At 44.6% G+C, this 21,204-nt stretch overlaps 1 protein-coding gene across 2 annotated transcripts in view; it reads left to right on the top strand.

The window, feature by feature from the left end:
- Positions 1–7,124: 7,124 nt before the first annotated feature.
- PLXNB1 (plexin B1) overlaps positions 7,125–21,204 on the top strand; it is a 190,807-nt gene continuing 176,727 nt past the window's right edge. Inside the window, exon 1 of one of the 2 annotated variants that reach the window (XM_056524644.1) lies at positions 7,125–7,494. The gene's annotated coding sequence lies outside the window, so the exon portion shown is untranslated. The remainder of the gene's footprint in view (positions 7,495–21,204) is intronic. The other variant, XM_056524645.1, reaches the window with a different exon arrangement.

Below are 21,204 nucleotides of genomic sequence, written 5' to 3' on the forward strand. Positions count from 1 at the left end.
ATGATTGAAGTTGTCAGGTTTATTGCTGTATAAGTGTCATGTGTATTACAGTTAGTGTAATATTGTAGCAACATGACATTTACTGCACTCAGATTAACTACAATGACAGCACAGTAAGCGACAGATGTTATTTTATTACATGTGACCTAAATGATCATTTTCTATGAATTTTATATTCTTTTAACAATTAGTTTCTTTTCTCTTTACTCATTGTTGCCCTCTTCTGAGTAACTTTATGTAAGTGTCAACAGCATCTGGCAGATATCAGGGAGATGTATCAGTGCCCTTACACCTACCGTATTTTTCGCCGTATAAGACGCACTTTTTCTTCTCCAAAACTGGGGGGGGGGGGAGTTGGTACGTCTTATATGGCGAATACACACCTATCGCCGCGGTCCCTGCGGCCATCAACGGCCGGGAACCGGGGCTAATACAGGACATCACGGTGATGCCCTGTAGTAACCCTTCAAGCGCGGCGTTCAAAGCTGACCGCCGTGTCTGAAGCGAAAGTGACACTAACCCGGCTGCTCAGTCGGGCTTTTCGGGACCGCTGGGGTGAAATCGCGGCGTCCCGAACAGCTTACAGGACACTGGGAGGGACCTTACCTGCCTCCTCGGTGTCTGCTCCGTGCCGGGATTCCCTGCATGGCGGGGCTCTCCTTCGACGTCATCATGTCGTCGCGCACGCCGTCCCGTCATCCAATAGGAGCGGCGTGCATAGCGATGTGATGACGGCGAAGTGATGACGGCAACGGAGAGCGTGGATCCCGGGGAAGAAGACGTCCGGAGCGACGGGACACCCGGGGGACACGGCGACAGAGATGGAGTGACATCCAGGGCAGCGGTGACGGGTCCGGAGCGGCGGGGACACGTGAGTATTACCTCCTATCCAGTGGTCTTCAACCTGCGGACCTCCAGATGTTGCAAAACCACAACTCCCAGCATGCCCGGACAGCCGTTGGCTGTCCGGGCATGCTGGGAGTTGTAGTTTTTCAACATCTGGAGGTCCGCAGGTTGAAGATCACTGTTGGGTTCAGAATCTTTTTTTTCTAGGTTTTGCACCTTTAAAATTGGGTGCGTCTTATATGCCGGTGCGTCCTATAGGGCGAAAAATACGGTAAATCTCCCTGATCACGGCACAAAGTCATATGTTTAATGCCCCAGTACTTTTACCTATGTCCTCATGTCAGGGTTTGACACAGGGTGTGTGGATTCTAAGGCTCCTTTCAGACTATATGTTGCTCCGTTTTAAAGATCCGTTATATTGTCCTGTTAAGAAAACCCTTAAAAACGGCCGTTAAACGGCCATTACAAAATCCCGTTCAAGTCTATGGGATTTTTTGATTATCTGTTATCACCCATTATAGCCCGTTATGAATAACGGACGTTGTTTGTGACGGGAGAAAAATTTGTGCATGTGACGTCTTTTTCTCCCGTCACAAATAACGTCCGTTATTCATAACGGGCTATAACGGGTGATAACAGATAATCAAAAAATCCCATAGACTTGAATGGGATTTTGTAATGGTTGTTTTTAAGGGTTTTCTTAACAGGACATTATAACGAGTCTTTAAAACGGAGCAACATATAATGTGAAAGGAGCCCAACATGCATGTAGTGTGGTTTTCTTAAGTTTTCTGACACAAACCATTGTTATAGGGGTTGACTGGGGGAAATGTTTCCTCCATGGCTGGGGGTGGTGTGCAAATAATAAATAAGCTATACTCACCCAGCTACCGCTCCGACACTCCTGGTCCTTCGCTGGTCACTACTTCATCCTGGTGCTTGCTATGTGCCGACTCCCAAAAAAACTGTCCCTCTCAACCCATCAGTGGCTGCAGTGGTTGTGATGTAGAGAGGATAATGCCGGCACTGCTCAAACTGGCTGACGGTTCAAAGAGTGCAAGGCAGCAAACAGGTGAGACGGCGGACACTATGTGCACTTAATGCCAGAAGGTGGTGCTCAGTCTATATTGGAATAGTAGCATAGACAAAACCAAGTGAAGAAAGGAAAACAGCACTCACCAAGAATCTGGACGCTTTATTTACTTCGACATGGAGTCACCGGCAGGTCAGGGGATTGACGGCGGGCAGGGGGCGTGTCTGGGCTGCAGTGCCTGCAGTGGTGTCTCATCTCTGTGACTGGCTAAGCTGGCAGGTCCTGTGGGTTGGCAAATCACAGAAACCAGGAAGAAGCAGCTGCAGGGTACTGGGAGAGGTGAGTATTGCCTGTTTATTATTTTTACCCCACCCCCAGGAATGGATATATTTTTTTTCCCCCTGACAACCTCTTCAAGTAGAATTTATTATGACACTTATGAAATTTCTATATTACTATTAATTGTGTTCAAGAATATAACTGCTCTAATACCGTGCCAATGGAAGAGCATATATCCACTATAATACTGCCACTATAGACAAAATAAAAATAATACTATAATTTGGCCCTCTATGCACAAGAATTTAACTACTATAATAAGTTTCCTACAGATTGGGATGTAACTCCTATGTTATTTCCCATATGGGTAAGAATTGGGCAAATTCACAGCATAAAAAACTAATTTGGCACATTTCATCCCCACAAAATATTTTCAATGTCCGACTCATTTATTCACAATATTTTCCATCTTTATGGAGTACTACGTTTTATCTGGTTGGACGGTGGCTCCCAATTCAGCTCCCGTTTCTGGACTTAGTTTGCCGTGGTCTGCACATCTCGCTATTCAGTTTTCATACACATATTATCCCCAGTCAAATGACCAAACAAAAATGACTAACCAGGCCTTTGAGCAATATATACGTTGTTTCTCCTCCCATCTACAAGACAACTTGAAGAATCAGTTTTCATAAGTCGAATTTGTTTACAATCAATAGAAGCATACATCCAGCAGAATTTCACCATTCTATACAAAATTCGGTTACCATCCAAGTACCTTTCCAGACCTGCCCTGATACCTGTACCTGAAGTATCACAAAGCCTACGAAACCTATGTTCACCACTTAATAAACTAGCAAGCAAGCTAGCCATTGTGCAGCAACAACAAAAAAGACAAGCTAAACCCAATTGTTCATCCGCTCTTTAATATCAAGTGGGTGACAAAGTTTGGCTCTCTGCCAGACATCTCCATCTGTCCTGCCCATCCAAAAAGCTTGGTCCTTATTTTCTCAGAACCTTTACAATTTCCAAGCTCATCAATCCAGTTACAGTGAAATAGTTCTTGTCTGCATCCCTAAAGGTCCATCCAGTATTCCACATATTCCAGGTCAAGCCCTTCCACGAGAACACAATCCCCAACAGGACTGCTACTCCCCCTCCTCCGGTTCAAGTAGATGACTCGGAAGAGTACGTGGTGCAGAAGATCCTGGATTTCAGAAGGAATTGTGGCAGACTAGTATGCGGGCAATACTACTTTCGGGCCAGCGTAGGTAAGATAATTTTCCATAACCAATAATACCAGTATACAAGGAGAAAATATATATGACCACCATATTGTACTGAATAAGAGCACTATACACAAACCAGTATTCCATCACAGAGTGCCAATTTAGTAGTAAATACCAGCTGTAAACAAGATCTGTATACCATATAAGTGACTATATACAAGGCCATATTGAGGTAGATACCAGCTATATACAGGATCTGTATACCACATAAGTGATTACATATAGTGACCATATAGAGGTAGATACCAGCTGTTTACAGGATTTGCACATCATATAAGTTATTTCTTTTTGCCAAAACTCATTACTTCAGCATAGCATCTGTAGGACAAACATGTTAGACTCATTTTCCAGTGCTCTTACCTCCTCTACACAATTTCCCCATCTATAGGCCCCCAAAACTGTAACAATGCCCTTTTTGGTGTCTTGCACAGTAAAAGGGCTGGTAGGTAGCCAGGTAGGAAGCTAGCCAGGTAATTAAATGATCTAAAAGGAAAGCAGAAGGCGCTCCATGTGCGGGATCAGCAGGTCAGGCCCATAGGGAAAGGGAGTAGATCTATCCCACGCCGCTTACCAGAGTTGGTTGTGTGCACACACACAACAATGGGAAGCGCCTGTAAGTAATTGTGTCCTCATCCACAGCCCTCCTTGGAGGCAATAGACAGGCAATTTGACCGTAATGGTAGGAGATGTCGGCGCTGGATGAAGGAACCAGGAGGAGTGCAGCATAAAATCAAGCTGGGTTTATTGGATGCAACGCGTTTCGCAGCGCATGCGCAGCGAAACGCATTGCATCCAATAAACCCAGCTTGATTTTATGCTGCACTCCTCCTGGTTCCTTCATCCAGCGCCGACATCTCCTACCAGCTAGGTAGTTAGGTAGCCAGGTACATAGGAAGGTAACTAGGTGGGTAGCTAGGTAGTTAAGTAGCCAGGTACGTAGGGAGGTATGTAATTAGGTAGTCGGGCATGTAGGAATCCAGATAGCTTGGTAGTTAGCTAGGTAAATCATTGGTAGTTAGGCAGCAACGAATGTAGTTAGCCAGGTATATAAGTAGGTAGTTATGAAGCCAGGAATATAGTTAGGTAAAAAATAAAAATAAAACAGATACTCACCGGTTGTTACACTCCACAGGGTGGGAACCCTCTGTGTCACTTACGAGTACTTTTTGGCCGATCCTGATGGTGGAACGGCCTTGGTTATGACAGCTGGCTTAAGCAGATCAGGAACTTGGAAGTTGGGATCACCACAGAAGGAGCCGGCTGACACCAGATTGCACTGGTGAGCACCAGGTCTGGGAACCTGGAACAGCAAGATGTAGCAGAGCTGTAAGTGTTCAGGTGTTGGAGAAGTAACAGCTCCAAACAGCAATAGAATGGTCAGGCAGTCCGAATCAATCCAGGAGAGGCAAAACAGGAACAGAGGATAAAGCAGGAACGAAGTCAGGAACTAGCCGAGGTCAATAAACAGGATACAGCAGGCCAGATAGCAGGTACCTTAGCTCAAGGTATAAACACTAGAAGATCAGGCAAACACTGGAAGTTCGGAGGCTCCTTATATGACAGGAACTAGAGTGTGATTGGTAAGAGGACAGGATCATGGGCGTGCACGGAACTTCAGTGCAACCTCTGCTGGAAGCATCAGGAAGAGATGCAGAAATCACAATTCTCAGTCTGTAGCGAGAAAGCTGAGCCGTGCATGCTGCACGTCCTCAGAAGACAGTGGATCGAGGTACATACCTGTCTCACATAGCGATCTTCTCCATACTACTGCCGGGTGTGTTTTTCTTCCTCCTCAGGACAGTGATGTCATCAGCGCATTCACTGTGTGGGGGCGGAGATGCTGTTCACATTTAGAGGAAGCTATCAGCTGTATACGCGTAAGCGGCACATACAGCTCAAAGCAGTGCTCCCCTGGGGATCTAGGACAAGAGCCCTGGATCCCCAGTAGCAGCAGTGGGCCCTTTCCCTGGCCGGGACCAAGGACCATGTCTGCACAGACCAGCCAGCCAGTCCATTCCTGGGAATATCACTGGTATAATACTGTTCCCTATGTACAAGAATTTAACTACAAAAATGCTCCCTCTCTATGTCCAGTAATATAACTACTATACTACTGCTACTACGTACAAGAATATAACTACTACTATACTGCTTCCCATGCACAAGAATATAGCTACTATACACAATGTAAAAAAAGAAGAAAAGGAGGCACAGTTAAAACTGCTGGAATTAATGCATCCAGCACCTGGGGACTGGTTCCATGTGGCACACCTCAATTATGATGAAGTTAGGTGGTGCTAGTGGTGCATGGAAAAATAGAAAACATGAAAACTACAGCGATAAATAGAGAAATGGATCCCGCACTCACCGCATCAACCGCTGCAGGAACAGAGCCTTCATGGAGGGGTATGACGATTGACAGGGGCTCAGAGGCAACGACCGGTGGTTTCGTGCTAATGAGCACTTCTTCTGGCCTCCGATCGAGATCCATTTATCTTTTTATCGCTAAAACTACTATACTACTGTTCCCTATGTACAAGAATATAACTGCTAAAATACTGCACTCCATGTACAAGAATATAACTACTATAATACTGTTCCCTATGTATAAAAATATAAGTACTAAATACTGCTCCCCATGTACAAGAATATAACTGCTAAAATACTGCACTCCATGTACAAGAATATAACTACTATAATACTGTTCCCTATGTATAAAAATATAAGTACTAAATACTGCTCCCCATGTACAAGAATATAACTGCTAAAATACTGCTCCCCATGTACAAGAATATAACTATCATACTACTGTTCCCTATTTATAAAAATATAAGTACTAAAATACTGCTCCCCATGTTCAAGAATATAACTGCTATACTACTGTTCCCTATGTATAAAAATATAAGTACTAAAATACTGCTCCCCATGTACAAGAATATAACTACTATACCACTGTTCCCTATGTAGAAAATATAAGTACTAATATACTACCCCTATGTACAAGAATCTAACTACTATACTACTGTTCCCTATGTGTAAAAATATAACTACTAAAATACTGCTCCCCATGTACAAGAATATAATTACTATACTACTGTTCCCTATGTATGAAAATATAAGTACTAAATACTGCTCCCCATGTACAAGAATATAACTACTATAATACTGTATCCTATGTATGAAAATATAAGTACTAAATACTGCTCCCCATGTACAAGAATATAACTACTATACTACTGTATCCTATGTATGAAAATATAAGTACTAAATACTGCTCCCCATGTACAAGAATATAACTACTATACTACTGTATCCTATGTATGAAAATATAAGTACTAAATACTGCTCCCCATGTACAAGAATATAACTACTATACTACTGTTCCCTATGTATGAAAATATAAGTACTAAATACTGCTCCCCATGTACAAGAATCTAACATATATAAATAAAAGTATATAAATGTATATATGGCCATTAATAACATATGTAGCAGTCTAGCTCCGTGTTCCCAGGTCCCAGTGAGTCAGGGCTTTGAAGGGGCGGGGCGTGGCTATGCAGATCCCTCAGCCCTGGAATGCTGCAGCAGAAAGGGAGGGGGCGTGGCGAGAGGGAGGGGCGTGTCGAGTGGGCGGGGACTCCGTCCATTGAGTTTGGTAGAGCGGCTCGGAGGCAGATTGAAATCAGGAGGGGGACGAGCAGCATGGGATCGTGCGGGGAGAGAGGATGCTGAGGACGGGATGAGAAGTCATTGTGAGCCCCGCACGGGATCCCGCACACCGCGCTGACAACTAGCTGGGGATGCACTAAAACACCAGTGGAGGGGAGTCCCTAAAGAACCTACAGGATCCTGGAGTCCCATAAAATGCGGGAGCGCACAGACACCCAGTGAGTGGTGGAGAATGGAGGGACACAGCAGAGGTCTATGAGGTGGAGGCAGGTAGAGCACGGACCAGAGCACTTCAGCTTCTGAAGAGTTAACCCCATAGTGATCTGTGAGGGGCACCAGTGGATTATTAAGGTGCTCCCTGCAGCCAGAGGCTCCACTCAGGTAAGTGCCCTGAGCTGTCATAGACTTTTCTGTTTATTTTCCTACCTATTTGAGTGCTCAAAAAGCTCCTTGTCCTGTGCCATGAGGCAGCTCCTTGTGTCACCACATCCCCCTCTCTACAGCACAGCAGAGCTGTTCTAGTGTGCACCATTATTACTTAGTGTTGGTTAATGATTTGCTTTCCCTAAATGCAGTCCCTGTGTGGTAGGCACTTAGAACAATTTTGCAATCCTAATTCTGTAGCTGGGATGCAGAGACAATGTTCAGTGGTCTCCAAACTGCTGACTACCTGATGTTGCAAAACTACAACTCCCAGCATGCCCGGACAGCCGTTGGCTGTCCGGGCATGCTGGGAGTTGTAGTTTTGCAACAGCTGGAGGTCCACAGTATGGACATCACTGCCCTACACAATGAGCGATGTTGCCTTTGCATGCTGGCAGTTGTAGTTTTTTGCAACAGCTGGAGGTCTTCAGTGTCTAGATGACTGCCCTACACAATGAGCGATGTCAGGGCATGCTGGGAGTTGTAGTTTTGCAACAGCTGGAGGTCCGCAGTGTGGACATCACTGCCCTACACAATGAGCGATGTTGCCTTTGCATGCTGGCAGTTGTAGTTTTTTGCAACAGCTGGAGGTCTTCAGTGTCTAGATGACTGACCTATACAGTGAGCGATGTCAGGGCATGCTGGGAGTTGTAGTTTTGCAACAGCTGGAGGTCCGCAGTGTGGACATCACTGCCCTACATAATGAGCGATGTTGCCTTTACATGCTGGGAGTTGTTTTTTGCAACAGCTGGAGATCTTCAGTGTCTAGATGACTGACCTATACAGTGAGCGATGTCAGGGCATGCTGGGAGTTGTAGTTTTGCAACAGCTGGAGGTCCACAGTGAGGAGACCACTCCCCTACACAATGAGCGATGTTGCCCTAACATGCTTGAAGTTGTAGTTTTGCAACAACTGGAGATCCACAGTGTCTAGACCACTGCTCTATACAATGAGCGACGTTGTCAGGGGATGCTGGGAGTTGTAGTTATGCGACATCCGGCGGTCCGCAGTTTGGAGACCACTCCCCTGCACAATGAGCAATGTTGCCATGGCATGTTTGAAGTTGTAGTTTTGCAACAGCTGGAGATCCACAGTGTCTAGTCCACTGCCTTATACAATGAGTGATGTTGTCAGGGCATGCTGGGAGTTGTAGTTATGCAACACACGGTGGTCCGCAATTTGGAGACCACTCCCCGACACAATGAGCGATGTTGCCATGGCATGCTAGGAGTTGTAGTTTTGCAACAGCTGGAAGTTCACAGTTCGCTGACCACCGACTTCTGCATAGGAACTTTGCCTACGTACAGGCATGTAAGGGGTTAATCGGTTAAAATAATTTACAGCCCAGGAATCAGTGGTCTCTCCGCTGTGATCTTTGTTTTTTGTTTTTTTTATCATAGTTTTTATTGCAAGCACAAAAGTGGTGGGGGTGGGGAGGGGTTAAAAAAATGAATTTAATTAAGAATTGTCTGATCTGGGGATAATTTAACAGGACCCGAGAGGTTTTGACATATGGGATCTCATAGGGATATTAATATGGTTATCAGTCATTGTCCCAAGATGAACCTCCCCTATAGTTGGTGGCATTCCATCATCGCGGAGACAGCGCATCTTCAGCATAGGCATCAATAAATACATTTTTCTAAATATTTTTAAAATAATGTATATAAATATTTACAAACAGATGTTAAATACAGGTGGGACTGCAGTGAACATCAATATCGCCAATATCTGTCCCCATGTCACGCTCTCAATGGTTCAGGTAGGTGGGAGATAAGAGACCAGTTTGTCAGGGTACCAAGAGCTGAAGATTTCGCTAGGTCTGGTTTGAAACAGCTGTACCCTAAAATGGCATCATGACCCAAACCTACTATAAATGTACCCCTATAGATCACTTAAGGCAGGTTTTCCCAACCGGGATGCCTCCAGCTGTTGCAAAACTACAACTCCCGGCATGCCCGGACAGCCTTCGGCTGTCCGGGCATGCTGGGAGTTGCAGTTTTGCAACAGCTGGAGGCACCCCGGTTGGGAAAACCTGCCTTAAAGGGGTACTCTGGTGGAAAAAAAATTTTTTTTTTAAATCAACTGGTGCCAGAAAGTTAAACAGATTTGTAAATCACTTCTATTAAATAAATCTTAATCCTTCCAGTACTTTTTAGGGGCTGTATGCTAAAGAGAAATCCAAAAAATTAATGCATTTCCTCTGATGTCATGACCACAGTGCTCTCTGCTGACCTCTGCTATCCATTTTAGGAACTGTCCAGAGCAGCATATGTTGGCTATGGGGATTTTCTCCTACTCTGGACAGTTCCTAAAATGGACAGCAGAGGTCAGCAGAGAGCACTGTGGTCATGACATCAGAGGAAATGCATTTCTTTTGGGGATTTCTCTTTAGCATACAGCCCCTAAAAAGTACTGGAAGGATTAAGATTTTTTTAATAGAAGTGATTTACAAATCGGTTTAACTTTCTGGCACCAGTTGATTAAAAAAAAAAAAAAAATAATAATTTCCACGGGAGTACCCCTTTTAAGTGATCTATCTTCCGCACTAAAAACCAAAATATGACTTCTGTCAAACAGCTCCCTAGCTCTGGAGTAGGTATTGGTGGTAAATGCAGTCACACCTTTTTTTTAGTTTTGAGAACACGTAGAGGTGTAACCCCGACCCAGCTCTCAGACTTGCACAACGTAACATAAGCGTAATTGTGTCTTTGTTGTTATTATTTTCTTAGTGCAATGAAATGACACAATGACATTTGCATATCTATGCGTGGATACAGTCTGCATGATCCAGACATTATTATTGGACGGGATCCTATCCTGACAATCTGCTATTTACCCAAGAACCTTGCTAAATATTCTCCCCTAAAATCAGTTTCTTCTTTCGGAGAAATAACATATGTGGTCGTATTGGTTGTTTATACAGCATTGGGGATGAGGTGCCACCTATTGTAAATCATATTCCCTTTACAGTTCCCATAGGATTCTCCTTAGTCATCACTGGAGTAGTCCCATTTTTCATCAAGTTATTTGGTAACTTCATTCCTCCTTCTGTATAATGTCATTTTTACATTGGGGGAGGGGGGATGGGTTTTATAATGGGAATTGGGAAATTGCCCTTGAGTGATCTTGGAAAGACCTATAAATCAAGCCGTACTTTTCCTACTTATTGGTGGACGGAAATGGTCTCTCGGGAATCGCACCTTCCCTCCGTGTTTCACTCCAGATGTCTGTGACAGAGTGAGAGAAAATCGGGACTTGAGTATCCTGGATGGCTTTGTGTTCTGGGTTGTAGAGCGGATCAGAGCGACGGGGACTGTCAGTAAACACTAAGCCCTGTTTGTGTGTTGTACTGGAAATGAGACTATTGACTTTCAGCCAGACAATCCATTTTAACCCCTGTACATGGCAGACCTAATAGACCTTCTGTGTAATAGAGGCCAACACTTAGGGGCTGTGTCTGCAGATCTCAAGGAATTGGGGAAAAACATGTCACCTCCGCCTATTAAAGGGGTACTCCGGCGCTAAGATAGGGGATAGGGGATAAGATGCCTGATTGCGGGGGTCCCGCCGCTGGGGACCCCCGTGATCTTCCACACCACACCCCGTTAGAATCAGTCCCCGGAGCATGTTCGCTCCAGGTCTGATTACTGGCGATCACGGGGACGGAGCGTCATGCCCCTCCAATAGACTTGCATTGAGGGGGCGGAGCTTGATGTCACATGGGGCAGAGCCGTGACATCACTATGCTCCGTCCTCGTGGTCGAGATGGACTCAGCCTGAGGACCTCCAGTGGTTCCGGAAGCCGCTAAAGGTGGGTGCTGCATGGTAGATCCCAGGGGTCCCCAGCAGCGGGACCCCGGCGATCTGACATCTTATTCCCTATCCTTTTGGATAGGGGATAAGATGTCTAGGGGCGGAGTACCCCTTTAAGTGTCTCCCTGAAGATCACTTTAAAGGGGTACTCAGGGGCCCCAGGACATCTTATCCCCTATCCAAAGGCGGGATCTCGGCTGCAGCAATCCGCTTTCATTACGCACAGAGCGCGTTTTCTCTGTGCAGTAATGATGGGCGATACAGGGGCCAGAGCATTGTGACGTCACGGCTCCGCCCCTTGTGACATCATGGCACGCCCCCTTAATGCAAGTCTATGGGAGGGGGTGTGATGGCCACCACGCCCCCTCCCATATACTGGTATTTAGGGGCGGCTCTGATGTAACGAGGGGGCGGAGCCATGACGTCACGATGCTCCGGCCCCTGTGTTGCCCATCAATACGCACAGCGCCTGTATTCTCTGTGCAGTAATGAAAGCGGGGTGCTGCAGCCAAGATCCCGCCTTTGGATAGGGGCGGAGTACCCCTATAAAGAAAAAGATCAAGAATGACGACTTCCGAATTCACATATATATCCTTAACTTTGGTGCTACCGTTCACACATAGGACAACCCAAGAGTAAGATCTAGGAAATAGACCCTGCAGTTCACCGCAAAGCCTTCTCCGAAAGAGGAGAGTGCCCCCCCTCCACCCGACCCCCAACAAACCTGCCCTTCGCCTCCGGGCCAAAAGGAAAGGTTCCAGGTTCAAAGTCCCTTTTTTGCCAAATCTAAGAGGACCACATATGCTCCTGGCATCCATCTAGGCATAAGCCTGGGTGTCAACCAAGGAGTCGTGTACTGGTTGGAATCCCTGCTGAAGCAGAGACCTGGGGTCACAGGGAGGTAAGGAATCTAATGGCTGCACACACCTCCCCTACACCGACAGAAGGGACACCCAAAAGGGGCACCACACCCTGACCAATCTTAGTGACTTACAGAACACAAATGTGGCACAGTGAAAAAAACGCACAACTATAGGGGCTGCCTTTCCTCGAACTTTTTTGTACAATTACTGTGCCACATCATGGCCCCCCTGAGGAGCCTCTTTTGAATCAGTCCAACCTCCAAAGGTTTAAACATTCTCTTTGAAAAGGAAGCCCGATTTGCAGGTGTCATGTTATAGAGAAGGAGGAGCTGAGCAGATTAGGTTTGGGAGAAAAGATTCAGTATAATTTCTTTAGAGCTAAGTAGTCAAAGGGGTCGTCCTATTGAGTGACCGTTATCTGTGTGTAGGTGTACAAATAGAGTAGAACCGCCCACTTGACTATATGATGAGCAGATATTTACATAACAAATGACAAATATTCCTAGAAATTTTCCCACAAAAACTATATATCAATCTTCCAAGCTCCTCCTGCTCTATAACATGATGCCTGCAGATTTAAAGGGGTACTCCGCCCCTAGACATCTTATCCCCTATCCAAAGGATAGGGGATAAGATGTCAGATCGCCGGGGTCCCGCCACTGGGGACCCCCGCAATATAGCAAGCAGAACCAAACTATAACTGTTTCCAGGAGCACTGGAGGTTCTCTGGCTAATTCCTCTAGTCCACGGAAGATCATGACGTCACGATTCCGCCCCCGTGTTATGTCACGCCCTGCCCGCTCAATGCAAGTCTATGGGAGGGGGCGTGAGGGCCGTCACGCCCCCTCCCATAGACTTGCATTGAGGGGGCAGGGCGTCACAATCTTCCGTCACCCGTGGTTAGGAGGAATTAGCCAGAGAACCTCCAGTGCTTCCAGAACCAGTTACAGGTGGGTGCTGCTTGCTATATTGCGGGACCCCGGCGATCTGACATCTTATCTCCTATCCTTTGGATAGGGGATAAGATGTCTAGGGGCGGAGTACCCCTTTAACTGTGTTTTCAACATTGCAGGTTCTCTTTAAGAAACTTAAGCAAACAAAGGAAATCCATAGTATTTGTCCATTGTCACGTATGGGACTTGACTGGACATAACCTCCATTACCAGGACACAAAACATTGATAGACAACGTAAGGGAGATTGTAGCTAGAAAAGCAGCAGTGAAAAAGAGTTAAAACATGAACATCAAGCAGACCCTTTTGTGAGTAGTGCAAGTTTTTGGTTGTGCCTCCTCTTCTGGAATGTACCATTGTGTCACCCAATGACATCTTCTTGCAGGACAAATGCAGCCCCCCCACCCCACCGCATTACTATTCCGTCTACTCAGCTGGGTCTCGGCATTTGCGATGAGCATTGTCTACTAAGCTGGAGGTCATCGTAGGGGTTGGGTATAGACAGTCGAATAAAGCTGTGTGCACTTTCAAGGCATTTCGGGGTTAATAAGACGCTGCAAGTAGTTAACCAGGTGCTGGCAAATATTGTCAGGCAAGTGGTAAGTAACACAACAGTACCCTGCGGCCAAACCACATAGCTTTTACACTCGCCAATGTACTCGGTAATGAGTTGTGCTAGTGGCAGTCTGCATTAAAAAAAAGATGCTCCATCATGGTAGGTTGGGGAAGGAGGCATGAGATTCCTTTGTTCCCATTGTTGTAGGGTGGTGAATGAGCTGGGAGTTGGGGGAGGGTGTTGGAGTTGCTTATCATCTATTCAGCAACAGCTGCTGTCTGAATACCTTATCTGAGACCGTTCCATGGGGAAAGGCTGAGAAGGGATGGAGTCCTGGATGTGGCACTGAACTGGAAAATATAGATCCGGCATCCTTTTTTATACCCGTGTTCTGGCGCGGCATGGCATAACTGGCACCTGCTGAAGATGGAGCTGTTTTTCCTTCTGGTCTGTGATGGATTCATATGATCTACTCAGAAAACATTAGGATGAGCTAAAACAAAATAGACTTGCTAGGGGAGGTTTACTGAGCAAAATGCAATAGGATTTTTTGGCAAATAAAAAAAAAAATGGTATGCGCCAAACTTGTAATGTGCCTTAGAACTCCGTGGCCCACATTTAGACTGGTATATCAGTTTACGCTGAGATAGCTTGAGTGATTTCCTAGAGCCTGGTATAAACTGCTTAGTCATTTTTTTGCCCATACAGTGATCCCTCAACTTACAATGGCCTCAACATACAATGGTCTTTTCTGGACTTGAAACCAGACTCAACATACAATGCTATGGAATCTGCGAAATGTGTCAATGGCTGGAAGAACCGACCAATCAGAATGGATATTTCACTGGTAAAACCCGTGTATTCCTAAAGTGCATACACTGACTGGTGTCTGGTAGCGCCCCCTACAGTACAGGGAGGTATTACATGTTCTGTACTCTTTACCTGTATTACTGAAGCGTATGCACTGACTGGTGTCTGGTAGCGCCCCCTACACTACAGGGAGGTTTTACATGTTCTGTACTCTTTACCTGTATTACTGAAGCGTATGCACTGACTGGTATCTGGTAGCGCCCCCTACAGTACAGGGAGGTATTACGTGTTCTGTACTCTTTATCTGTACCAGGGTTAGCTGCTCCTTTGGGCATCAGGTGATTGCGGCTCCATTTTCCCTTTTTTTTAGGACATTGTGTGTTCTGTACAGGACCCTGAAGAAGCTCCTGTCCTCTACATAGACCAGTGTTTCCCAAAGAGGTTGCCTCCAGCTGTTGCAAAACTACAACTCCCAGCATGTCTGGGCATGCTGGGAGTTGTAGTTTTGCAACAGCTGGAGGCACCCTGGTTGGGAAACAATGACATAGACGGTGATTTACAGCTCCCAGCAGATCTTTCTTTCCTTTATATGTAAGGATTTGCTTTATCTATATTAGTTTTCTACTTATTTTTCTTTAATCCTCACTTTTTCCTATTTTTGGATGACATTTTGGTGGCTTCAGAACCAATTACCAGGTTTCCATAGAGTTCTGGTCTCAACATACGATGGTTTCAACATACAATGGTCGTCCCGGAACCAATTAATATTGTAACTTGAGGGACCACTGTATTCAAAAAAGTGTCTAGAAAAGGGGTGTATAAGTGTGGCAAATTTATAAAGGGTGCAATTTTTAGCAACATGTATGTGATCCTGTGTTAAGTAGTCTTATGGTGGAGTTAGACAAACCCCTTTATCATAACGGTAACACCAGGTTGGTAAATTTGTCACACTTTGTAACATTTTTGATGATTTGTAAATGTATACACCCTGTGAAACTATGGACACTAAAGTGCTAATAAGCCACGCTCCTCCAGGATAAAAAAAAAATTAAAAATAAAAATGGAATCTTAGTAAAGTTTTATATTATCTTCTATGCAACTAAAATTTGTTGCTAAACATTTTGTCTAAAAATGTACGTACCATAGACACAATGCTAAAGATGTATATAGCGGTCATTCCTGCGGCAGTATGCACCAGTTGTTCACATGAACAGTGGTGAGGGGTGCATACATTCTGGAGGCAGGGTTACCAGACCAGTCATGTGAATCCAAACACATCCGAATTACCTATGCATGGCTGCTCTGCAATTAGTTCACATGGATATAGCATGTCTCCTTCCATATACAGTATATGTGTAAGCTCATAGCAATGGAACTATCCACTGTGGACATTGGCCCTCATTTACTAAGAGTGGAGTGTAGGTTTCTTTGTGGATTTTAATTCCCTACAATTTATTTTCCACGGTATTTACTAAGGTTTCCCTACATTTCCCACTTTCCCTACACTTTGCTTTTTTTTTATACATGTTCTGATCTGTGGGGTTTTCCTCAGCGGAAATCCACCAGATTTTATGTGGAAACCTTAGTAAATATGTTGGGTTTTTGTGAAAATGTCGGTAACACGCCCTTTTTTGAGACCACGCCCCCTTTCCCCAGCGGCCACACCCCTTTTTTGGGTGTTCTTAGCAAAATGGAGAGTTAGTTGGGGTTTCTTCAATTCTGGCGCAAATTCTGGCGCAGACAGAATTTGTGGCGCAGATTCTGGCGCAGACAGAATTTCTTGCGCAGTACGACAGAATCTGGTGCACAACCCGACAAAACATGTCGGGTTTGCAATAGTAAGTGAGGGCCATTATGTGTGGTTCTGAACTTATGTTGACTTACATTTATAGAATGGTTATGTGGTGTCCCGGTATCGTTTCCTATCCGGTACCTGCGTGTGTGGGTCCCCTTAGCCAGAGTCCCTAGGACGTCGGGGTTCCCATTGTCTAGTTCACCCCTAGTCACCTCTCATCCAGATAGTTATTGCTCCCATAGCTTACTTAGGAAGCATGTAAATATTATATAAATGCCCTATAAATAGTTAATTACCTGTCTATCGCGTAGCCGGACCTGCGGGTCACGTGGTTAAGTGAACTCTATGGTATTTCTGCTTTAGGACCTTTGGAGGTCCTTGTGACGTAGTCAGTCCCATCACTCATTGTAACAGTGAATGACGGATGTTCGGACCAATCAGATTAGCCCCGCCCCCTGCCCATATAAGGGAGCGGCGGCCATCTTCTCTCTCTCTTGGACTCTTGTTTCTGTGCAAGCAAGCAAGAAGCATCTGCACTGCTGAGATCTGTGATTCTAGGCCTGAACCTTGCGGCGACGGCCGATAACTTCTAAATTCTGAGTGTATCAAATCCCACGCACTCTGCGAGATCACCGGACCTTATCTATCCCCTAAATCCGGACGGATCTGCAATAATTACCCTAAATTCAGAGACTTTAATTTATTTCAAGGTCTGCAACAATTGACAGTCATTGAGCTATATAGAGACTGTATTCCTGAGACTGTCATTGTTCATTGGATATACTGCAAGCACTTAAGAAAAGTTACCCAAGTTCAAGTACCTTGTGGACCTTCAGTCATTTCATTACATGCACCTGTCGTTTCTGGGAAGGGCGGCAATGGGCCGGAGGATTACCTCAGCATACTAGCCCTCAGCCTGGTGCCACGAACTATAGGGTTCACATTAACCCCTCATCTACCGAAACAATACCCCCACTACCAACACCCCCCCCCCCCCAAGGGCTACCACAGTTACAATAAAGTTAAATGGGGACTGCAGAGAGAAATGCCTTTTTGATCCTGTGCAGATATCTCATTTTAAAGGGGTACTCCGGTGGAAACCTTTTTTTTTTTTTTTTTTTTTTTTTTAACTGGTGCCAGAAAGTTAAATAGATCTGTTAATTGCTTCTATTAAAAAAATCTTAATCCTTTCAGTGCTTATACAGAATACTACAGAGGAAATTGTTTTCTTTTTGGAACACCGAGCTCTCTGCTGACATCATGACCACAGTGCTCTCTGCTGACAACTGTCTATTTTAGGAACTGCCCAGAGCAGCATATGTTTTCTATGGGGATTTTATCCTACTCTGGACAGTTCTTAAAATGGACAGAGGTGTCAGCAGAGAGCTCTGTGTTCCAAAAAGAAAATAATTTTCTCTGTAGTATTCAGCAGCCAATAAGTTCTGGAAGGATTAAGATTTTTTAATAGAAGTAATTTACAAATTTGTTTAACTTTCTGGCTCCAGTTGCTTAACTATTAAAGGAGTTATCCAGTGCTGAAAACTTATCCCGTATCCTAAGCATAGGGGATAAGTTTCAAGATTGTGGTGGGGGTCCGACCTCTGGGGCCCCCCGCAATCTCCTGTACGGGGCCCTGGCAGAAGCGCTGCCTTCGGCAATCTCCAGCTCTGCCATAACGATGTATTGAGGGGGCGTGTAAACTGCAGCTTTGTGCGGTGGTCAACACCCGCTATCTGGCCAGCGAGCTGGGGCCCCGTACAGGAGATCACGGGGGCCCCCAGCGGTCGGATCCCCCGCGAACTGAAACTTGTATATATTTTCCAACACTGGACTACCCCTTTAAGGGCTCATCCATTCCATATTTTGTGGCCTAAGTTGGCAGGCCTTTTTAAACCCTATTGTCATAACTCACCTCCTCAGACCCTGGGCTAGGTATAACACAGTGTATGTTTTCCCTTTAGATGTCCCTTCCTATCATTCTTATCCAGTACTCAAGACCGTTTCTCCCTAAATTGAAAGTAAAGTTCTTGACCAGAGGTGTAACTCAATGCCTCAGGCCCTAGTGCAAAATCAGTTACTGGGCCCCACGTACCATGTGCAATTTATAATAATGGTGTCTTTGTGGTAGAGGGGCATCCAGTTGTTCCTTCCCTGTTTTTCAAGGGGTACTCCGGTGGAAAACAAATGTTTTCAAATGAACTGGTGCCAAAAATTACTTATATTTAAAATTCATATTCCTTCCAGTACTTATCAGCTGCTGTATACTGCAGAGGAAAATGTGTAGATCTTTCCTGACTACAGTGCTCTCTGCTGCCACCTCTGTCCATGTCAGGAACTTTCCAAAGTATAAGCAAATCCCCATAGCAAACCTTTCATCCTCTGGACAGTTCCTGACACAAACAGAGGTGGCAGCAGAGAGCATTGTGGTCAGGAAAGATCTACATAACTTCTTATGGAGCATACAGCAGTGGATAAGTACTGGAAGGATTAAGATTTACACAACTGTTTTTAACTTTCTGGCACCAGTTAATTTTAAAACATTTGCTTTCCACCGGAGTACCCCTTTTTAGATGTCTTTTTTTCTTTTTAATTTGTGTATTTGTTTCTTTGTTACTGGGGAATCTGGGTGACAAACATTATGGCTACCGTTGCATCTTTCTCGGGAGTTGCCATCCAATCTTCTAGAGTCTTAAGGTGCACATCACTTGACCATCTGCCGAAAACGGGAAGAAAAAAAAAGGATCTGATCATTGTATAAGGAAGATGTACTATTTCAGGGGTTTTTTCATAATATTGACAGTCGCTTTTAAATGACAAAAGATTAATACAGGATGCATTTTACCCTTACATTAATTTCTACTTATATTTCCTCTTTTATGAAGAGCAGTGATTTAGTGTTCGCAGACCTGTGAACTTTGGATGGGCTGAAAGCCATTTGGAGAGCTTTTGTCATACAACTTGCCTCCTCAGCTTGAGTTATGATCATTCTATGGACACAAGTCATAAGTCATGGCGAGCAGCTCGGCTGAAACAAACCCTGGGTGTCCATTTCCTTCCTAAGAATCCAAAGTATGCCCGGCACTAGTCTTCAGTTGGAGGTCACATTCTTTTCTGCAATTAACCTGGAGCACAGCTGAGGGTCTGTAAACAGGTGCCCCATCTATAATGTTAAGGTGGCAGACTCTCTTCAAAGAGCTAGTCTTTAATTTTGGCTGCATAGAGCTGGCTGCAAGACTGTTAAAGAGGTACTGTCACAGTGAAATATGCTATAGTAGATTCTTACAATAGATCTATGGGCATTTCTACCATTTGAGTAGGCAGGCCACATAAGGAAGCACAGAAAGAGTTTTGAAGAAGCAAGTGATAGCCCTTGATGTCAACTTGAAGCAACTACCGGTCACTAGGCACTTAAAGGGGTACTCCACTGGCCAGTATTGAGAAGTAATTGTTCCCTCGTGACATCATGGCCACACACCCTCAATGCAAGTCTATGGGAGCGCATCACGGCCATCACGCCCCCTCCCATAGACTTGCATTGAGGGGGCACGAAAACGGCATTCAGAAAATTTACTTCCGAACGCTGGCCAGTGGAGTACCCCTTTAAATATACTTATTACAAGAGAAAGTCAATGGCATAGAGTTCAGAACAAGAGACAACCACTTTCTTTTGCCTCCTGTTGGGTGAGCAGATAGCAGTGGAAGAGCTTTGCCAATGAAGTGACTACACCTAGTAGGTGGAGTGCAAGTGTAATTCTTGCAAATGGTCATCAGAACCATGATATCTATCTAAACCGTTTTATAACCTTTATTTGAAAAAAATAAAATTAAAATAAAAAACCTTTTAACTATATTGTTTTATCTTATTTAAATTCGTATTGACAGACCAGTGGGAATTTGAGAGTAGGTCATGTTGTAAGAGCTGGATAAAAGAACATGGTTCCATTTATAGGTCTTGCATTTTCAGTACATTATCGGATCCTGCAGGTTTTTATAGATTTATGGCCGTTTTGGCCATGCCTTACATTTGTAAGGTCCCAGGAAATGAGGTACTGCGTCAGCAGGAAAGGTACAGTCATTCTTTTTTGCTTGCACCAGCTTCTCTTTGCTCCGAAGGCATTTCTCATTTCACACATCACTGCCAGTGTCATGTCAATATTTGGGCACCATTAAACCCCTCCATTGCCTGGGGTCTGCTAAATCATCCCTAATGCTGAATGTGTGAGTTCCTGTTGCATAATAAAACAGGAAGAAAAGAAATCAAAACAATGTCATTTTATTTGTCCTTGTCCGTCAGAACGTAACCTACTCTTTGTTAGCTGAGGTTGTCATAAAGCAGGTCCCATGTTATGATGTCCATGTGTCCTATTGGAGCATATGGAAATGATTTGTCTTGATGAGACAATCCCTTTAATTACTCCTCTTCTATACATTTGTCTCTTACCAATATGTTTATGAGAAAGCTGAATGACTGGTGAATGGTGAGTGATTGTGGTCACCATTCATCCAACAGCTCCAATCATTAAGCAGGCCAGGGAGCATTTCTCCTCCTAGAATTTTTTTTTTTTCCTTTTGGGGGGGGGAGACTAATCTGTAACAAAGCAGCTAAACTCTGCAGGAATCCTGGTAAGTTGGGTGACAATTAACAAAGTAGTAAAGGCAACTGCATTGGTCGTCACCAACTTACCCTGAGATAGATATATTTCCAGAAGCAAGTGATTGAAGGACTGTGTATTAGTTAATAGAACTGTCCAAAAATATCTACAATATCTGGCTATGTCACCTTATTCTGAAACTGCGAGAGGAAATGACTGCCAGTTATAGCTGCAATTGGACCTCAAGTAAAGCTTGTAAACACTTGGCCTCAATGGAGAGCTG

This window comes from Hyla sarda, chromosome 6, assembly GCF_029499605.1.
Source record: "Hyla sarda isolate aHylSar1 chromosome 6, aHylSar1.hap1, whole genome shotgun sequence".
Taxonomy (NCBI): domain Eukaryota; kingdom Metazoa; phylum Chordata; class Amphibia; order Anura; family Hylidae; genus Hyla; species Hyla sarda.